The sequence below is a fragment of the Rutidosis leptorrhynchoides genome, chromosome 4 (genome assembly GCF_046630445.1).
Source record: "Rutidosis leptorrhynchoides isolate AG116_Rl617_1_P2 chromosome 4, CSIRO_AGI_Rlap_v1, whole genome shotgun sequence".
Taxonomy (NCBI): Eukaryota; Viridiplantae; Streptophyta; class Magnoliopsida; order Asterales; family Asteraceae; genus Rutidosis; species Rutidosis leptorrhynchoides.
The window spans coordinates 68,416,287-68,439,684 of NC_092336.1; positions in this window are offsets into that span (position 1 = coordinate 68,416,287).

A 23,398-nucleotide genomic window follows, 5' to 3' on the forward strand; every position below is an offset into this window, starting at 1 on the left:
GAATTTCTATTAAGCTTTAATATTTTTAGACGCAACTTTTAATTCTTAGTTTTTAGACTTTTAAGTTTCGACGCGCTACGTTCTTTTTATTATTTTTCGACCTTTTATTTTTTCTACGTTTTTCGACGCGCTCTTTTTCTTTCTTATTTCTCGCCTCTCTAGTTTTTAGGACATAGAATTTTCTATTTCTTCTCTAAAATTTCTTTAAATTTCAACGAAAAATTATTTTAAGCAGTTAAATTGATAGACATCCAAAATTTTCTGGTTCATAGTAATAGTTGGATTTGTTAGTGGCTGAGTTGTGAGCTTCCGATTTAAAGGGTTCTGGCTCCCTGCTACATCTTTTGGCTATTCGAAACGTGGGTAAAAGCAGAAAAGTCTATTAATTTGATAACTTATATAATTTTTATTTTTATAACTAATAGGATATTCAGTGAATGCACCGAGCAAAACGTTCACCACCTTTTATACGTTCACCACCTGTAACTCGATCAAGACATCTAGCCAATATTGTCGCCGTTGATTTTTCTTTAGAATCGTCATCAAGTCGACCAAGTACTCCAATTCAAATTTCCGATAATCCATTTTTTGAACCCGACCTCACAATTGAGAATCCGGAGGATATTCAGGGACAATTCAGAGATCCTGAACCATTAATCTTTCCTCCGAAACCACCAATCATTCAAACAGAGATTGTCGAGGAACAACCCATTAAATTAGAATCCTCTAGTGATTCAGATTCAACAAATTCAATAATGGTGAATCTGGAACCTCTAAGTATGGAAGACCGAATGAGAGCTAAACGCACTGGCCAAGGTCACGCAATTACTCAACCAGACATTAATGCGCTAGATTATGAAATCAAAGGACAAATCCTACACATGGTAACTAATCAATGCCAATTTAGTGGTGCGCTGAAGGAAGATCCAAATGAACATCTTCGAACCTTTAATAGGATCTGTACTCTATTTAAAATTCGAGAAGTTGAGGATGAACAGATCTATCTCATGTTATTTCCCTGGACTTTAAAGGGAGAAGCCAAAGATTGGTTAGAATTGTAGTGACCCGAACTTTTCCATGTTTATATATATTAATTGAGATTGATGTTTACATGATTAAATGTTTCCAACATGTTAAGCAATCAAACTTGTTAAGACTTGATTAATTGAAATAGGTTTCATATAGACAATTGACCACCCAAGTTGACCGGTGATTCACGAACGTTAAAACTTGTAAAAAAACTATATGATGACATATATATGGTTATATATATAGTTAACATGATATTATGATAAGTAAACATATCATTAATTATATTAACAATGAACTACATATGTAAAAACAAGACTACTAACTTAATGATTTTGAAACGAGACATATATGTAACGTTTATCGTTGTAACGACATTTAATGTATATATATCATATTAAGAGATATTCGTACATCATAATATCATGATAATATAATAATTTAAAATCTCTTTTGTTATTATAAACATTGGGTTAACAACATTTAACAAGATCGTTAACCTAAAGGTTTCAAAACAACACTTACATGTAACGACTAACGATGACTTAACGACCCAGTTAAAATGTATATACATGTAGTGTTTTAATATGTATTTATACACTTTTGAAAGACTTCAATACACTTATCAAAATACTTCTACTTAACAAAAATGTTTACAATTACATTCTCGTTCAGTTTCATCAACAATTCTACTCGTATGCACCCGTATTCGTACTCGTACAATACACAGCTTTTAGATGTATGTACTATTGGTATATACACTCCAATGATCATCTCTTAGCAGCCCATGTGAGTCACCTAACACATGTGGGAACCATCATTTGGCAACTAGCATGAAATATCTCATAAGATTACAAAAATATGAGTAATCATTCATGACTTATTTACATGAAAACAAAATTACATATCCTTTATATCTAATCCATACACCAACGACCAAAAACACCTACAAACACTTTCATTCTTCAATTTTCTTCATCTAATTGAACTCTCTCAAGTTCTATCTTCAAGTTCTAAGTGTTCTTCATAAATTCCAAAAGTTCTAGTTTCATAAAATCAAGAATACTTTCAAGTTTGCTAGCTCACTTCCAATCTTGTAAGGTGATCATCCAACCTCAAGAAATCTTTGTTTCTTACAGTAGGTTATCATTCTAATACAAGGTAATAATCATATTCAAACTTTGGTTCAATTTCTATAACTATAACAATCTTATTTCAAGTGATGATCTTACTTGAACTTGTTTCGTGTCATGATTTTGCTTCAAGAACTTTGAGCCATCCAAGGATCCATTGAAGCTAGATCAATTTTTCTCTTTTCCAGTAGGTTCATCCAAGGAACTTAAGGTAGTAATGATGTTCATAACATCATTCGATTCATACATATAAAGCTATCTTATTCGAAGGTTTAAACTTGTAATCACTAGAACATAGTTTAGTTAATTCTAAACTTGTTCGCAAACAAAAGTTAATCCTTCTAACTTGACTTTTAAAATCAACTAAACACATGTTCTATATCTATATGATATGCTAACTTAATGATTTAAAACCTGGAAACACGAAAAACACCGTAAAACCGGATTTACGCCGTCGTAGTAACACCGAGGGCTGTTTTGGGTTAGTTAATTAAAAACTATGATAAACTTTGATTTAAAAGTTGTTATTCTGAGAAAATGATTTTTATTATGAACATGAAACTATATCCAAAAATTATGGTTAAACTCAAAGTGGAAGTATGTTTTCTAAAATGGTCATCTAGACGTCGTTCTTTCGACTGAAATGACTACCTTTACAAAAATGACTTGTAACTTATTTTTCCGACTAGAAACCTATACTTTTTTTGTTTAGATTCATAAAATAGAGTTCAATATGAAACCATAGCAATTTGATTCACTCAAAACGGATTTAAAATGAAGAAGTTATGGGTAAAACAAGATTGGATAATTTTTCTCATTTTAGCTACGTGAAAATTGGTAACAAATCTATTCCAACCATAACTTAATCAACTTGTATTATATATTATGTAATCTTGAGATACCATAGACACGTATACAATGTTTCGACCTATCATGTCGACACATCTATATATATTTCGGAACAACCATAGACACTCTATATGTGAATGTTGGAGTTAGCTATACAGGGTTGAGGTTGATTCCAAAATATATATAGTTTGAGTTGTGATCAATACTGAGATACGTATACACTGGGTCGTGGATTGATTCAAGATAATATTTATCGATTTATTTCTGTACATCTAACTGTGGACAACTAGTTGTAGGTTACTAACGAGGACAGCTGACTTAATAAACTTAAAACATCAAAATATATTAAAAGTGTTGTAAATATATTTTGAACATACTTTGATATATATGTATATATTGTTATAGGTTCGTGAATCAACCAGTGGCCAAGTCTTACTTCCCGACGAAGTAAAAATCTGTGAAAGTGAGTTATAGTCCCACTTTTAAAATCTAATATTTTTGGGATGAGAATACATGCAGGTTTTATAAATGATTTACAAAATAGACACAAGTACGTGAAACTACATTCTATGGTTGAATTATCGAAATCGAATATGCCCTTTTTTATTAAGTCTGGTAATCTAAGAATTAGGGAACAGACACCCTAATTGACGCGAATCCTAAAGATAGATCTATTGGGCCTAACAAACCCCATCCAAAGTACCGGATGCTTTAGTACTTCGAAATTTATATCATATCCGAAGGGTGTCCCGGAATGATGGGGATATTCTTATATATGCATCTTGTTATTGTCGGTTACCAGGTGTTCACCATATGAATGATTTTTATCTCTATGTATGGGATGTGTATTGAAATATGAAATCTTGTGGTCTATTGTTACGATTTGATATATATAGGTTAAACCTATAACTCACCAACATTTTTGTTGACGTTTTAAGCATGTTTATTCTCAGGTGATTATTAAGAGCTTCCGCTGTCGCATACTTAAATAAGGACAAGATTTGGAGTCCATGCTTGTATGATATTGTGTAAAAACTGCATTCAAGAAACTTATTTTGTTGTAACATATTTGTATTGTAAACCATTATGTAATGGTCGTGTGTAAACAGGATATTTTAGATTATCATTATTTGATAATCTACGTAAAGCTTTTTAAACCTTTATTGATGAAATAAAGGTTATGGTTTGTTTAAAAATGAATGCAGTCTTTGAAAAACGTCTCATATAGAGGTCAAAACCTCGCAACGAAATCAATTAATATGGAACGTTTTTAATCAATAAGAACGGGACATTTCAGTTGGTATCCGAGCGTTGGTCTTAGAGAACCAGAAAATTTGCATTAGTGTGTCTTATCGAGTTTGTTAGGATGCATTAGTGAGTCTGGACTTCGACCGTGTTTTCTTTAAAAATGATTGCTTAACATTTTTGTTGGAAACTATATATTTTTAACATATGAATATTATGTGATATATTAATCTCTTAACGTGTTTGATATTATGTGATAGATGTCTACCTCTAGAACAAGTCCCATTGACTCACCTAATAATAATGAAGAGTCAAATGTAAATTGGAATGATTTGTGGACTGATTCACAAGTTCCCGAAGAGGAACCGGAAGAAGAGTCGGAACCGGAAGAAGAATCGGAACCGGAAGAAGAATCGGAACCGGATGAAGAAATAGAACCGGTGGGGGAAATAATAAAACGGTTAAGTAAAAGAAAATCCTCAACCAACCGACCAAAGTTAATTATGGTCAATGGTGTTTCCGCCAAGGAAGCAAAATATTGGGAGGATTACCAATTCTCCGATGAATCGGATTTCGACGAGAATTCCGATGATGTTATAGAAATTACCCCAACTGAATTTAAAAAGGCAAAAGAAAATAATAAGGGAAAGGGCATAAAAATAGAGAAATCTAATTCCAACCCCGATGAACTTTATATGTATCGTCAACCCCCGAAGTCCTTAAGTTGTAACAATGACCCGGGAACCTCTAAACCACCAGGTTTTTCTAAACCAATGTGGACAACGACGGCTCGTATTAGGGGAACATCATATATCCCTAGAAACTTGGCAAAACGAACCAAAACCGAAGAAGAAGAAACGAGCGAGTCGGAATAAGATAGTTGTATTAGTGTGGTGTAATATATGGAATATAGTGTTCTTATGCTTTATGATATATGTAAAAATTGCTTGTATTAATAAGTATTTTTTTTATGAATCTAACTCTTGTCTATTTTACAGTTTAAAAACACAAAATGGATAGACAACCCAATATTTTAAGAGACCTACCCGGAGACATGATTGATGAAATCTTGTCTAGAGTCAGCCAGAATTCTTCGGCACAACTATTTAAGGCGAGATCAGTTTGTAAGACATTCGAAGAACGTTCCAAGAATGTCTTGGTTTATAAGAGACTTTCGTTTGAAAGATGGGGGATATCACATTGGGAAACCCATAAGTTACGATGTGTTTACTTTGACGCATATATTGCGGGGAACCCAAATGCTATTTTACGCAACGGGTTAAGAAATTATTTTGACTCAATATATCCGAATATTGGACTTCGTGATTTAGAAAAAGCGGCTAACATGCAACATAAAGAAGCATGTTATGCTTACGGATTAGTAATGTTCGCTTCTCACCAAAGTGAGAACAAGAACATCGGGCTACAACTATTAAACAAAACGTTTCCACAAGTGACGGAGTCGGTAATTGGGGTTAGAAATGAGGTTTTTAGATTATTACGGGACTGTTGGACATTACGTAACCCTCGTCCCTTTGATGACGTTACAACACGCTGTCTTATCAACGGCCATAACGGTTATGTTGCACAAGACCAAGGATGGGAAGTAGTCCTAGTAAAACCAGAATGCATGACTTGTTTCTGGACGTATGAATTACGTGTCTTTATTGCCTTTGCCGAACGACTTGTGTACTAGCTAGAATTGTCTTCACAACTATCTTGTATCAAAGTTATTGTGTGCTATATTTCATGCTTTATGTAAAATAAGCGGTATTGTAAGTTTGTAAAATATTGTATAAAAGTTTGAACGCGAAATATTATTACAATCAGTTTTTCATATAGAATTGTAGTAGTTGAATTGTATATTAGCTACTAAGTATGAACTTAACGGGTAGGTACTACCCGAATTTAAACTTATAAAACGCTAATATGAAGAAAAAGCTTTTATAAATGAGTTCATATTATGCTACGAAATACTATTAACTACTCTTAATATTCTGTATGATTAACTTGTTCCATTTAACTATTTTGAAGGAAATGGCACCGACTACTCGACACACCGTGAATATGAATGAAGAGGAATTCCGTACTTTTCTAGCTTCAAACATAGCCGCAGTACAGGCTGCGCTACATACCAACAATAACCTTGGATCTAGCAGTACAGGAAATCGTGTAGGATGCACCTACAAAGAATTCACTGCCTGCAAACCTTTGGAATTTGATGGAACCGAAGGACCGATCGGATTGAAACGGTGGACAGAGAAGGTTGAATCGGTGTTTGCCATAAGTAAGTGTACTGAAGAGGACAAAGTGAAGTACGCTACGCATACCTTCACAGGTTCTGCGTTAACATGGTGGAATACCTATCTAGAGCAAGTGGGACAAGATGATGCGTACGCACTACCGTGGTCAGCATTCAAGCACTTGATGAACGAGAAGTACCGTCCTAGAACCGAGGTCAATAAGCTCAAGACAGAACTTAGAGGGTTACGAACCCAAGGATTTGATATTACCACGTACGAAAGACGATTCACAGAATTGTGCCTATTGTGTCCGGGAGCATTCGAAGATGAGGAAGAGAAGATCGACGCGTTTGTGAAAGGATTACCGGAAAGAATCCAAGAAGATATAAGTTCACACGAGCCCGCCTCCATACAACAGGCATGTAGAATGGCTCACAAACTAGTGAACCAGATTGAAGAAAGAATTAAAGAACAGACTGCTGAAGAGGCCAATGTGAAGCAAGTCAAAAGAAAGTGGGAGGAAAATGGTGATAAGAATCACCAATACAACAACAACAATTACAACAATAATCGCAACAATTATCCCAACAATCGCAACATCAATCGCAACTACAACAAACGGCCCAACAGCAACAACAACAACAACAACAGCAACTACAACAATCATCCCAACAACAATAATAACCGCAACAACAACAACAATCAGAAGCAGCTGTGCCAAAGGTGTGAAAAGAATCACTCGGGGTTCTGCACCAAATTTTGCAACAAGTGTAAAAGAAATGGTCATAGCGCGGCGAAGTGTGAGGTCTACGGACCAGGGGTTAATAGAACGAAAGGAACAAATGGTGTCGGAACGAGTAATGGCGGAGCAAGTAGTGTCGGAGCAAGTTATGCCAATGTAGTTTGTTATAAATGTGGAAAACCAGGCCACATTATTAGAAATTGCCCGAACCAGGAGAACACGAATGGACAAGGCCGTGGAAGAGTTTTCAATATTAATGCGGTAGAGGCACAGGAAGACCCGGAGCTTGTTACGGGTACGTTTCTTATTGACAATAAATCTGCTTACGTTTTATTTGATTCGGGTGCGGATAGAAGCTATATGAGTAGAGATTTTTGTGCTAAATTAAGTTGTCCATTGACGCCTTTGGATAGTAAATTTTTACTCGAATTAGCAAATGGTAAATTAATTTCAGCAGATAATATATGTCGGAATCGAGAAATTAAACTGGTTAGCGAAACATTTAAGATTGATTTGATATCAGTAGAGTTAGGGAGTTTTGATGTGATAATCGGTATGGACTGGTTGAAAGAAGTGAAAGCGGAGATCGTTTGTTACAAAAATGCAATTCGCATTATACGAGAAAAAGGAAAACCCTTAATGGTGTACGGAGAAAAGGGCAACACGAAGCTACATCTTATTAGTAATTTGAAGGCACAAAAACTAATAAGAAAAGGTTGCTATGCTGTTCTAGCACACGTCGAGAAAGTACAAACTGAAGAAAAGAGCATCAATGATGTTCCCATTGCAAAAGAATTTCCCGATGTATTTCCGAAAGAATTACCGGGATTACCCCCACATCGATCCGTTGAATTTCAAATAGATCTTGTACCAGGAGCTGCACCAATAGCTCGTGCTCCTTACAGACTCGCACCCAGCGAGATGAAAGAACTGCAAAGCCAATTACAAGAACTTTTAGAGCGTGGTTTCATTCGACCAAGCACATCACCGTGGGGAGCTCCTGTTTTGTTTGTCAAGAAGAAAGATGGTACATTCAGGTTGTGTATCGACTACCGAGAGTTGAACAAACTTACCATCAAGAACCGCTACCCACTACCGAGAATCGACGACTTATTTGATCAACTACAAGGCTCGTCTGTTTATTCAAAGATTGACTTACGTTCCGGGTATCATCAAATGCGGGTGAAAGAAGATGATATTCCAAAGACTGCTTTCAGAACACGTTACGGTCATTACGAGTTTATGGTCATGCCGTTTGGTTTAACTAATGCACCAGCTGTGTTCATGGACCTTATGAACCGAGTGTGTGGACCATACCTTGACAAGTTTGTCATTGTTTTCATTGATGACATACTTATTTACTCAAAGAATGACCAAGAACACGGTGAACATTTGAGAAAGGTGTTAGAAGTATTGAGGAAGGAAGAATTGTATGCTAAGTTTTCAAAGTGTGCATTTTGGTTGGAAGAAGTTCAATTCCTCGGTCACATAGTGAACAAAGAAGGTATTAAGGTGGATCCGGCAAAGATAGAAACTGTTGAAAAGTGGGAAACCCCGAAAACTCTGAAACACATACGCCAGTTTTTAGGACTAGCTGGTTACTACAGAAGGTTCATCCAAGACTTTTCCAGAATAGCAAAACCCTTGACTGCATTAACGCATAAAGGGAAGAAATTTGAATGGAATGATGAACAAGAGAAAGCGTTTCAGTTATTGAAGAAAAAGCTAACTACGGCACCTATATTGTCATTGCCTGAAGGGAATGATGATTTTGTGATTTATTGTGACGCATCAAAGCAAGGTCTCGGTTGTGTATTAATGCAACGAACAAAGGTGATTGCTTATGCGTCTAGACAATTGAAGATTCACGAACAAAATTATACGACGCATGATTTGGAATTAGGCGCGGTTGTTTTTGCATTAAAGACTTGGAGGCACTACTTATATGGGGTCAAAAGTATTATATATACCGACCACAAAAGTCTTCAACACATATTTAATCAGAAACAACTGAATATGAGGCAGCGTAGGTGGATTGAATTATTGAATGATTACGATTTTGAGATTCGTTACCACCCGGGGAAGGCAAATGTGGTAGCCGATGCCTTGAGCAGGAAGGATAGAGAACCCATTCGAGTAAAATCTATGAATATAATGATTCATAATAACATTACTACTCAAATAAAGGAGGCGCAACAAGGAGTTTTAAAAGAGGGAAATTTAAAGGATGAAATACCCAAAGGATCGGAGAAGCATCTTAATATTCGGGAAGACGGAACCCGGTATAGGGCTGAAAGGATTTGGGTACCAAAATTTGGAGATATGAGAGAAATGGTACTTAGAGAAGCTCATAAAACCAGATACTCAATACATCCTGGAACGGGGAAGATGTACAAGGATCTCAAGAAACATTTTTGGTGGCCGGGTATGAAAGCCGATGTTGCTAAATACGTAGGAGAATGTTTGACGTGTTCTAAGGTCAAAGCTGAGCATCAGAAACCATCAGGTCTACTTCAACAACCCGAAATCCCGGAATGGAAATGGGAAAACATTACCATGGATTTCATCACTAAATTGCCAAGGACTGCAAGTGGTTTTGATACTATTTGGGTAATAGTTGATCGTCTCACCAAATCAGCACACTTCCTACCAATAAGAGAAGATGACAAGATGGAGAAGATAGCACGACTGTATTTGAAGGAAGTCGTCTCCAGACATGGAATACCAATCTCTATTATCTCTGATAGGGATGGCAGATTTATTTCAAGATTCTGGCAGACATTACAGCAAGCATTAGGAACTCGTCTAGACATGAGTACTGCCTATCATCCACAAACTGATGGGCAGAGCGAAAGGACGATACAAACGCTTGAAGACATGCTACGAGCATGTGTTATTGATTTCGGAAACAGTTGGGATCGACATCTACCGTTAGCAGAATTTTCCTACAACAACAGCTACCATTCAAGCATTGAGATGGCGCCGTTTGAAGCACTTTATGGTAGAAAGTGCAGGTCTCCAATTTGTTGGAGTGAGGTGGGGGATAGACAGATTACGGGTCCGGAGATTATACAAGAAACTACCGAGAAGATCATCCAAATTCAACAACGGTTGAAAACCGCCCAAAGTCGACAAAAGAGCTACGCTGACATTAAAAGAAAAGATATAGAATTTGAAATTGGAGAGATGGTCATGCTTAAAGTTTCACCTTGGAAAGGCGTTGTTCGATTTGGTAAACGAGGGAAATTAAATCCAAGGTATATTGGACCATTCAAGATTATTGATCGTGTCGGACCAGTAGCTTACCGACTTGAGTTACCTCAACAACTCGCGGCTGTACATAACACTTTCCACGTCTCGAATTTGAAGAAATGTTTTGCTAAAGAAGATCTCACTATTCCGTTAGATGAAATCCAAATCAACGAAAAACTCCAATTCATCGAAGAACCCGTCGAAATAATGGATCGTGAGGTTAAAAGACTTAAGCAAAACAAGATACCAATTGTTAAGGTTCGATGGAATGCTCGTAGAGGACCCGAGTTCACCTGGGAGCGTGAAGATCAGATGAAGAAGAAATACCCGCATCTATTTCCAGAAGATTCGTCAACACCTTCAACAGCTTAAAATTTCGGGACGAAATTTATTTAACGGGTAGGTACTGTAGTGACCCGAACTTTTCCATGTTTATATATATTAATTGAGATTGATGTTTACATGATTAAATGTTTCCAACATGTTAAGCAATCAAACTTGTTAAGACTTGATTAATTGAAATAGGTTTCATATAGACAATTGACCACCCAAGTTGACCGGTGATTCACGAACGTTAAAACTTGTAAAAAAACTATATGATGACATATATATGGTTATATATATAGTTAACATGATATTATGATAAGTAAACATATCATTAATTATATTAACAATGAACTACATATGTAAAAACAAGACTACTAACTTAATGATTTTGAAACGAGACATATATGTAACGTTTATCGTTGTAACGACATTTAATGTATATATATCATATTAAGAGATATTCGTACATCATAATATCATGATAATATAATAATTTAAAATCTCTTTTGTTATTATAAACATTGGGTTAACAACATTTAACAAGATCGTTAACCTAAAGGTTTCAAAACAACACTTACATGTAACGACTAACGATGACTTAACGACCCAGTTAAAATGTATATACATGTAGTGTTTTAATATGTATTTATACACTTTTGAAAGACTTCAATACACTTATCAAAATACTTCTACTTAACAAAAATGTTTACAATTACATTCTCGTTCAGTTTCATCAACAATTCTACTCGTATGCACCCGTATTCGTACTCGTACAATACACAGCTTTTAGATGTATGTACTATTGGTATATACACTCCAATGATCATCTCTTAGCAGCCCATGTGAGTCACCTAACACATGTGGGAACCATCATTTGGCAACTAGCATGAAATATCTCATAAGATTACAAAAATATGAGTAATCATTCATGACTTATTTACATGAAAACAAAATTACATATCCTTTATATCTAATCCATACACCAACGACCAAAAACACCTACAAACACTTTCATTCTTCAATTTTCTTCATCTAATTGAACTCTCTCAAGTTCTATCTTCAAGTTCTAAGTGTTCTTCATAAATTCCAAAAGTTCTAGTTTCATAAAATCAAGAATACTTTCAAGTTTGCTAGCTCACTTCCAATCTTGTAAGGTGATCATCCAACCTCAAGAAATCTTTGTTTCTTACAGTAGGTTATCATTCTAATACAAGGTAATAATCATATTCAAACTTTGGTTCAATTTCTATAACTATAACAATCTTATTTCAAGTGATGATCTTACTTGAACTTGTTTCGTGTCATGATTTTGCTTCAAGAACTTTGAGCCATCCAAGGATCCATTGAAGCTAGATCAATTTTTCTCTTTTCCAGTAGGTTCATCCAAGGAACTTAAGGTAGTAATGATGTTCATAACATCATTCGATTCATACATATAAAGCTATCTTATTCGAAGGTTTAAACTTGTAATCACTAGAACATAGTTTAGTTAATTCTAAACTTGTTCGCAAACAAAAGTTAATCCTTCTAACTTGACTTTTAAAATCAACTAAACACATGTTCTATATCTATATGATATGCTAACTTAATGATTTAAAACCTGGAAACACGAAAAACACCGTAAAACCGGATTTACGCCGTCGTAGTAACACCGAGGGCTGTTTTGGGTTAGTTAATTAAAAACTATGATAAACTTTGATTTAAAAGTTGTTATTCTGAGAAAATGATTTTTATTATGAACATGAAACTATATCCAAAAATTATGGTTAAACTCAAAGTGGAAGTATGTTTTCTAAAATGGTCATCTAGACGTCGTTCTTTCGACTGAAATGACTACCTTTACAAAAATGACTTGTAACTTATTTTTCCGACTAGAAACCTATACTTTTTTTGTTTAGATTCATAAAATATAGTTCAATATGAAACCATAGCAATTTGATTCACTCAAAACGGATTTAAAATGAAGAAGTTATGGGTAAAACAAGATTGGATAATTTTTCTCATTTTAGCTACGTGAAAATTGGTAACAAATCTATTCCAACCATAACTTAATCAACTTGTATTATATATTATGTAATCTTGAGATACCATAGACACGTATACAATGTTTCGACCTATCATGTCGACACATCTATATATATTTCGGAACAACCATAGACACTCTATATGTGAATGTTGGAGTTAGCTATACAGGGTTGAGGTTGATTCCAAAATATATATAGTTTGAGTTGTGATCAATACTGAGATACGTATACACTGGGTCGTGGATTGATTCAAGATAATATTTATCGATTTATTTCTGTACATCTAACTGTGGACAACTAGTTGTAGGTTACTAACGAGGACAGCTGACTTAATAAACTTAAAACATCAAAATATATTAAAAGTGTTGTAAATATATTTTGAACATACTTTGATATATATGTATATATTGTTATAGGTTCGTGAATCAACCAGTGGCCAAGTCTTACTTCCCGACGAAGTAAAAATCTGTGAAAGTGAGTTATAGTCCCACTTTTAAAATCTAATATTTTTGGGATGAGAATACATGCAGGTTTTATAAATGATTTACAAAATAGACACAAGTACGTGAAACTACATTCTATGGTTGAATTATCGAAATCGAATATGCCCTTTTTTATTAAGTCTGGTAATCTAAGAATTAGGGAACAGACACCCTAATTGACGCGAATCCTAAAGATAGATCTATTGGGCCTAACAAACCCCATCCAAAGTACCGGATGCTTTAGTACTTCGAAATTTATATCATATCCGAAGGGTGTCCCGGAATGATGGGGATATTCTTATATATGCATCTTGTTATTGTCGGTTACCAGGTGTTCACCATATGAATGATTTTTATCTCTATGTATGGGATGTGTATTGAAATATGAAATCTTGTGGTCTATTGTTACGATTTGATATATATAGGTTAAACCTATAACTCACCAACATTTTTGTTGACGTTTTAAGCATGTTTATTCTCAGGTGATTATTAAGAGCTTCCGCTGTCGCATACTTAAATAAGGACAAGATTTGGAGTCCATGCTTGTATGATATTGTGTAAAAACTGCATTCAAGAAACTTATTTTGTTGTAACATATTTGTATTGTAAACCATTATGTAATGGTCGTGTGTAAACAGGATATTTTAGATTATCATTATTTGATAATCTACGTAAAGCTTTTTAAACCTTTATTGATGAAATAAAGGTTATGGTTTGTTTAAAAATGAATGCAGTCTTTGAAAAACGTCTCATATAGAGGTCAAAACCTCGCAACGAAATCAATTAATATGGAACGTTTTTAATCAATAAGAACGGGACATTTCAAGAATCGTTACCTGAAAGGGCGATTGATACATGGGACGTTTTAGTTGAAAAATTTCTTAAACAATTCTTTCCGGCATCTAAAGCCGTGAGACTTCAAGGAGAAATAGTTACGTTCACACAAAAGCCAAATGAAATTCTATATGAAGCGTGGACAAGATTTGGAAAGTTATTGAGAGGATGTCCGCAACATGGTTTAGACACTTGTCAAATAGTACAAATATTCTACCAAGGATGCAACATCACTACACGAAAAGACATCGATATAGCAGCTGGTGGTTCCATTATGAAAAAAACAGCAACTGACGCTTACAAAATTATTGATAACACTGCTTCCCACTCACATGAGTGGCACCAAGAAAAAGATATCGTTAGATCATCTAAAGCAGCTAGAGCCGATTCTAGCCATGACTTTGATTCCATTTCTGCAAAGATAGATGCTGTCGAGAGACGAATGGAAAAGATGACTAAAGATATCCACTCAATACGAATTAGTTGTGAGCAGTGTGGAGGACCACATTTGACAAAAAATTGTCTCAGTATTGAACAAACAATGGAACAAAGAGAGAATGTTTCATATATGAACCAAAGGCCTGAAAATAATTATCAGAATAATTATCAACCTTCAAGATCAATCTACAATCAAAACCAGAATTATAATCGAAATGTTCCATACAACAACCAACAAGGTCCTAGCAACCAACAAGTATCGAATAATACTTACAATCAGCAAAGACCTATTTTTCAAAATAAACCACCACAAACTGATGATAAAAAGCCAAATTTAGAAGATATGATGTCGAAGCTAGTTGAATCTCAAACACAGTTTTTCATATCTCAGAAACAAACCTATGAACAAAATGCTCAAGCATTTAGAAATCAACAAGCTTCTATTCAAAATTTGGAACAAGAAGTAAGTAACCTAGCAAGGTTGATAGGTGAAAGAAAACCGGGAAGTCTACCTAGCGATACAAATGCTAACCCCCGGAATGAAACAGCTAAAGCGATTACCACAAGAAGTGGTATTACACTTAAACCACCTGAAATACCTGTAATTTCTGATGACGCTATTCCTACTCCACAAGAACCACAACCTGAGCAAGATAAGGAAACAGAACCGGTAGTTGAAAGGTTAATGAAGATAATACAGTTAAGGTGAAACCTTATGTTAAACCATACCAACCACCACTTCCTTACCCGAGTAAAATGAGAAAAGAGAGACTTGAAGCCGAGCAATCCAAATTCTTGGATTTGTTTAAACAAATAAATGTAAATCTTCCTTTCATTGATGTGATTTCAGGAATGCCAAGGTATGCCAAATTTCTGAAAGATCTAATCAAAAATAGAGAGAAAATGGAAGAACTATCGGCTGTTACTATGAATGCTAATTGTTCTGCAGTGCTATTGAATAAGATACCAGAAAAATTATCAGATCCAGGAAGTTTCACAATTCCATGTTTTCTGGGTAGTCTTAGTTCAATTGAAACATTGGCAGACTTAGGTGCTAGTATAAATCTAATGCTGTATTCACTATACGCTAAACTAGACCTTGGAGAATTGAAACCAACACGAATAAGCATACAACTAGCCGATCGATCAGTAAAATATCCTAGAGGGATAATGGAAAACATGCTAGTTAAAGTTGGTACTTTAGTATTTCCAGTAGATTTTGTTATTCTGGACATGGAAGAAGATTCTCGAGTTCCTCTCATATTAGGAAGACCATTCTTAAACACAGCTAAAGCAATAATAGACATGTTTGGTAAGAAATTGACCCTAAGTATAGAGGACGAGAGTGTCACCTTTTCTGTTGATAGAGCCATGCAACAACCGTAATCTGCAGATGATATATGTTATTATATTTAAACTATAGATTCACATGCAGAATTGTTAGAAGAATTTCCAGAATTACAAGGAACAGGAGAATATTCTTTAGGAGAAGGAACTGAACCAATTGATGAAACTGAAATGTTAGCTACACTAATGGCTAATGGATATGAACCAACAACAGAAGAAATTCAAATGCTAAAAGAAGAAGACAGATATCGATACAAATCATCGATAGAAGAACTACCGACATTAGAGTTAAAGCCACTTCCAAACCATTTAGAATACGCTTATTTACATGGTGAATCTGAATTACCTATAATAATATTTTCTTCTCTTACGGAAAATGAAAAATCTCAACTCATTGCTGTGCTAAAAGCTCATAAACCAGCTATTGCATGGAAGATTCATGACATTAAAGGAATAAGTCCTTCGTATTGCACACATAAAATTCTTATGGAAGAAGGTCATAAAACGTATGTGCAACGCCAACGAAGACTAAATCCTAATATGCAAGATGTTGTTAAGAAAGAAATTATTAAACTGCTTGATGCAGGTTTAATTTATCCAATCTCTGATAGTCCATGGGTAAGCCCAGTTCAATGCGTACCTAAGAAGGGTGGCATGACTGTCATCACAAATGAGAAAAATGAGCTTATTCCTACTAGGACTGTAACAGAATGACGTGTTTGTATTGATTATAGAAAATTAAATGACACCACCAGAAAAGATCACTTTCCCTTACCTTTCATTAATCAAATATTGGAAAGATTAGCCAGAAACAGTTACTATTGTTTTCTTGATGGTTTTTCCGGATATTTTCAAATTCCAATAGCACCCGAGGACCAAGAGAAAACCACATTCACGTGCCCTTATGGTACTTTTGCTTACAAACGCATGCCATTGTGCATGATGGCGATTTTTCACGACATGATAGAAGAATGCATGGAAGTTTTCATGGATGACTTTTCAGTCTTCGGTGATTTTTTGAAACATGTCTAGTTAATCTTGAACGAATGCTTATTAGATGCGAACAATCAAATCTAGTACTTAATTGGGAGAAATGCCATTTCATGGTTAAAGAAGGCATCGTTCTTGGTCATAAAATTTCAAAAGAACGAATTGAAGTGGATAGAGCTAAAGTAGATGTAATTGCTAAACTTCCACATCCCACCAATGTTAGAGGAGTTAGGAGTTTTCTAGGGCATGCCAGTTTTTACCGACGTTTCATAAAAGATTTTTCTAAAATTGTCACTCCTATGAATAAACTCCTAGAAAAGGATGCTCCATTCATCTTTTCAGATGAATGCATCAAATCTTTTAATATTCTTAAAGAAAAACTCAATAATGCGCCGATCATGATAACTCTAAATTGGAATCTACCATTTGAATTAATGTGCGATGCAACTGATTTTGCAATGGGAGCCGTTTTAGGACAAAGGATTGAAAAACAATTTCAACCTATTTATTATGCTAGTAAGACGTTACAAGGAGCACAAACAAATTACACAACTACTGAAAAAGAACTCCTTGCCATTGTCTTTGCTTTTGACAAATTTCGTTCATATCTCGTTCTAGCTAAAACGGTGGTCTATACTGACCATTCTGCTCTTAGATACCTATTTTCGAAACAAGATGCCAAACCACGATTAATCCATTGGATCTTACCCTTACAAGAGTTCGATATTAAAATCCGAGATAAAAAGGGAGCAGAAAATCTCGCCGCTGATCATCTTTCTCGTCTTGAAAATCCTGATTTAGAAGTTCTGAATGAATCGGCCATACAAGATAACTTTCCTGATGAATATCTATTGAAGATAGATTATAATGAAATTTCATGGTTTGCAGACTATGCAAACTATTTAGTATGTGGATTCCTTGAAAAAGGATTGTCGTACCAAAAATGAAAGAAATTCTTTAGTGATATAAAACACTATTTCTGGGAAGATCCACATTTGTTTAAAAGTTATCCCGATAGAATAATACGTCGATGTGTATTCAGAGATGAAGCCAGTCAAATCTTAAAACATTGTCACACAGGACCAACAAGAGGGCATTATGGGTCTCAACTCATAGCAAAAAAAGTTTACGATGCTGGATTTGATTGGCCTACAATTTTAAAAGACGCACACCTTCTTTGCAAATCCTGTGATGCTTGTCAAAGGGTCGGAAAAATAAGTCAACGTGATGAAATGCCACAAAATGTCATTCAAGTATGTGAAGTATTTGACATTTGGGGTATTGACTTTATGGGTACATTTCCAAAATCTCTTAATAATCTATACATTTTCGTTGCCATTGATTATGTATCTAAATGGGCGGAAGCACAAGCTCTACCAACTAATGATGTACGAGTTGTAGTTAACTTTTTAAAATGTCTTTTTGCATTTGGAACACCGAAAGCTTTAATAAGTGATCGGGGTACTCATTTCTGTAACAATCAACTTGAGAAAGTTCTCAAAAGATATGGAGTAACTCATAAAATCTCAACCGCTTATCATCCACAAACAAGTGGACAAGTTGAAAATACTAACCGAGCATTAAAACGTATTCTAGAGAAAACCGTAGGATCAAATCCGAAGGAATGGTCCATGAAATTGGAGGATGCACTCTGGGCTTTTAGAACCGCCTACAAAACTCCAATTGGAACCACACCTTTCAAACTCGTTTATGGAAAAGCATGTCATCTTCCAGTAGAAATTGAACACAAAGTATTTTGGGCTTTGAAGACATGTAATCTTGATTTACATGAAGCCGGACGTCTACGGTTAAGTCAGCTAAATGAATTAGAAGAATTAAGTCATGAAGCATATGAAAATTTGTTAATCTATAAAGAAAGAACGAAGAAATGGCATGATAAAAGAATCAGAAGTTCAAAAGAATTTAAAGAAGGAGACATAGTTCTTCTTTTTAATTCACGATTCAAGATATTTCCTGGAAAATTGAAATCAAGATGGTCTGGACCATTCATAGTCAAAAGAGTTTTCCCGTAACGAACAATAGAATTAATAAATTCAAATGGGATTGAATTTAAGGTTAATAGTCACAGAGTTAAACATTACATAGATAATCTAATGGAAGTTGAAGATGAAGTTAATCACAATTTTGACACCACAGCTAACTAAGTGTGGGAAGGTTCGAATCTTTTTAGGGTAATATGTATTTCTGTTAGAGTTAGATATTCTGTTTTTGTGTAGTTCTCGAGAATGGAATTCGAATGGTCTTTCCCTAGCAGACCCTAAAGAACTAGTCTTCTCCCCCCATTCTGAATTTTTATTTTTTTTAGGTTTTACGAGATGAAGAATTCCTTTGATCTGAACCATGGTCTAATGCTACACGCTATAATTACTAAACGTAATAATGACACACTTCCGAGTGAACTGGTATCATTCATAAGAGAAAAAATGGACGGATTAAGAAAAGAACTCAGAAAAGATCATCATAAGATACATTTTGAAAAAGGAAAATCAAAATCCGCAACGAAAAGAAGAGCACGACACCTTGAAAGATGTTATAAATGCGGAAAATGGTCACACGAAGGTAAATGTTCAAATAATCAAACATATTCAAATACCAAATTTGTTACTCTATGCAGAGAAGGACCGTTTATATGTTTAGAAGAAAAGATATTGAAGATTCGAGGTTATGCTTACGTAGCTATGGAGAACCAAATCACACGACTCTCATATGAGTCGGCTAAAGCAGGTCTCTGAGAATTCTTTCTCACAGGTAAGTATGTACAGTTTTATTTTTTTTTATTGCTTTTAAGATTTTGATAATAAACGCTGAATCGTTCGCTATAAAGTATTAAATTGGTATTCAATAAAATTAGGTATGTGTAACCGAAATTATTGATATCATACAAAAATTTATTACATCACTGCGAAATTTACCGTTTATTCTTAAGGTATAAATATCTTTAATCAATCAACCCAAAATATTTCAAAAATTCGTCAGGAGTAAAACTAGGTTATGGAACCGAAATTACTTTACCGAAAAGAGGGGTGTATATTTTTGATAATATTTGATTGATTAAAGTGGGATAAAAGACCAAAAAAAATTTTAATTTTTAATTTTTACCTTATTTTTTTTTTAAAATTAATATATAAATATTAAATTATTATTGTAAACTTTTTAAAATCAATATATTTAAATTTGTACCTATTTGAAAAATTAATATTTTTAATATAAGTTTGTATGTATAAAAACAAAAATATAATATAAATTTGGTGTGAATTTTTAATTTTAATAATATGAATTTTTAATTTTATGCATTTTAAATTAAAGTTTGGTGTGAATTTAAAAACAAAAAAATTTACTTTATTTCACTAAGTTAAAAATATGATTTTTAAAATTCGTCGTGAGTTGAAAACTAGGTCGTTGAACCTAAATTGCTCTACCCAAGGGAGGGATGAGAACTTTTATTATCATTATTTTTAATCTTGTTAAATTAAAGTATGCCAAAAACATTTAAAAAAACCCCAAAAAATCTTTGCTTTTAAAACCGCGCTTAAAAGTAACAAATTTTAAAATTTTATCGAGGGACGGACTAGGACAACGATCCGAAACGACCTCGTCCTAAATAACAAGGAAAACAAAATTTTTAAAATTTAATTAACTTATGTTTTATTAGTTAAAAGGTTTTTTTAAAAAAAAAAAAAAAAACCCTGGTACCCAATGCGATCGCATGGGGTTTTAACTTCATAGCCATGCGATCGCATGGCCTTGAATTTCAGGTTAGAAACAAAAAGGAGCAGCTCGCTGCTTCTGTCCACTCCAACACACACACATACGAACACATACACACATACACTCCTAAAATCTTAATTTTTCAACCAAATTTCACCAAATTTTTCACAAAACTTCGCTACAATCATGCCTAGGTTCGGATTTTTCAACAAGAAGGTAAAAATTACACCCCTAAACTCTTAAATTTCCTAGTTTTTGTGATATTTGCCAATATTTTACCTAATTTGATTTTGTCAATTTCTAGTGTAATTAGAGTTAAATTGTTAGTATATTATGCATGTATAACCTAGATTGATGCTATTTAACATGATTTGAAGCCAAAAACTTCAAAATTTTCAGGAATCTAGGGTTTATGTTCTTGAGCAATTTGGGGCTTTTTGATATAAACAGGTTATGGTCGATTTTTGTCATGAATTATTGCTAAATTAAGTAGTTTAACATGTTTAGGTAGCTAAATGATCCAAACTTTGATCCTAAACATGATTTTTGAGAATTAAAGTGGACTTTTTAGGTATAAAATTCATGAACTTGATTAAATTGATATAAATGCCATTTAAAACTTGTTTAATTGCTAGTAATAGTTGTTTTAACATGTTATTTGAGTTAAATGCTTATGAACTTTGTAAACATTTTCATATATGCTTATTTAAAAAAGTGTAGAATTGTAAAAATTGTGAAAATATGTATAAGTTTAATTTTGATTGAACATGTTATTGTAATTGTTTCAAGTTATTATTTTGCTAATACTAATGCATATTTGGATGCACAACTTTTGTGTTTAATGTGTTTTGCAGAAAAATACCGATACTGATGGGGCATCATCATCATCTAGACAACCTGCTCCAGAGCCTGAACCAGAAATGCAATATGAACCTGAACCGGAGCAACAACAGGAACAACAACAACAACCTGATCAACACGTTCCATATTATGATCCGCAACTAGAATATATTGATGCCTACGTAGTATTTCCGATGCATCCGATAGTACAACACCCAACGATTCATGAAGAACAGTTGCATCCTAATCTGAGGTTTGATCGAAGTTGGAGAGATTACCCGCAATATCAAAGTAACAAATTCAAATTGGTACCGAAAAATGTAGAAGTGCCAAGGGTAATCGATTGGGAGCCTTTGGAAAGGGTCCAACTAGTTAACTCAGTTAGACAGCATTTGATCCAAAGGTACCGCAGCTCTTCTTTTCCCGATTGGGAACGTTTATTCACCATTCATAGGCCTGTATATAAGGAATGGTACGTTGAGCTTATGAGTACTATAGAGTTAAATGCGGATGTAGATAGGTTAGATGATAGAAGTTTTCTTAGATTTATACTGGGCCGAAGGATGTACAGGATGTCCATGCTGGACATGGCCAGGGCTTTACAGATATATACGCCCGCTGAATTACTATTACCCGATTGTACAAACTTGATTTATCATGGTGAAAGGGTAGATAGGAATTTTGATGCTAACGCCGTCTGGAGGCGTATGTCAGATTTTAATGTTTTTGGGCGGGCAGGAACACACACCTACTTACATATTAACAAAGCCGAACTTCGTATAATTCATAGATTTCTGGCTAACTCGATTACACAGAGAGGTCACAACAAGGAGAAAATGACCTTACATGATTTATTTTACCTAAAGTGTATTCGAGACCTAAGAGGCTTTGTTAATATCCCTTACTTTGTTGGTTTTTATTTGTCTAAGATGGTGGAAGGAATACATGAAGGGGGAGTAATAGGAGGAGGTATTTTTGTTACTCTCATTAGAGAGTATTTGTGAAAGGACCCGTTCATATACATTATAAATGATTCACAATAGTTGATTACATTGCGAGGTATTTGACCTCTATACGATACATTTTACCAACATTGCATTCGTTTTTAAAAGACAAACTTTCTTTACATCGAAAATTGACAGGCATGCATACCATTTCATAATATCCACTATCCAACTATAAATTGATTTAATAATAATCTTTGATGAACTCAATGACTCGAATGCAATGTTCTTCGAAATATGCAATGAAAGACTCCAAGTAATATCTTTAAAATGAGCAAATGCACAGCGGAAGATTTTTTTAACACCTGAGAATAAACATGCTTTAAAGTGTCAACCAAAAGGTTGGTGAGTTCATTAGTTTATCATAATCATTTATTTCCATCATTTTAATAGACCACAAGAATTTCATTTCCAGTTCTCATAAATATACGTCCCATGCATAGAGACAAAAATAATCATTCATATGGTGAACACCTGGTAACCGACATTAACTAGATACATATAAGAATATCCCCTATCATTCCGGGATCCTCCTTCGGACATGATATAAATTTCGAAGTACTAAAGCATCCGGTACTTTGGATGGGGTTTGTTAGGCCCAATAGATCTATCTTTAGGATTCGCGTCAATTAGGGTGTCTGTTCCCTAATTCTTAGATTACCAGACTTTAATAAAAAGGGGCATATTCGATTTCGATAATTCAACCATAGAATGCAGTTTCAATTACTTGTGTCTATTTTGTCAAACATTTATAAAAGCGCATGTATTCTCAGTCCCAAAAATATAAAGGGTAAAAAGGCAAATAAAACTCACCATACTGTATTTCGTAGTAAAAATACATATAACGTCATTGAACAAGTGCAAGGTTGGCCTCGGATTCACGAACCTAA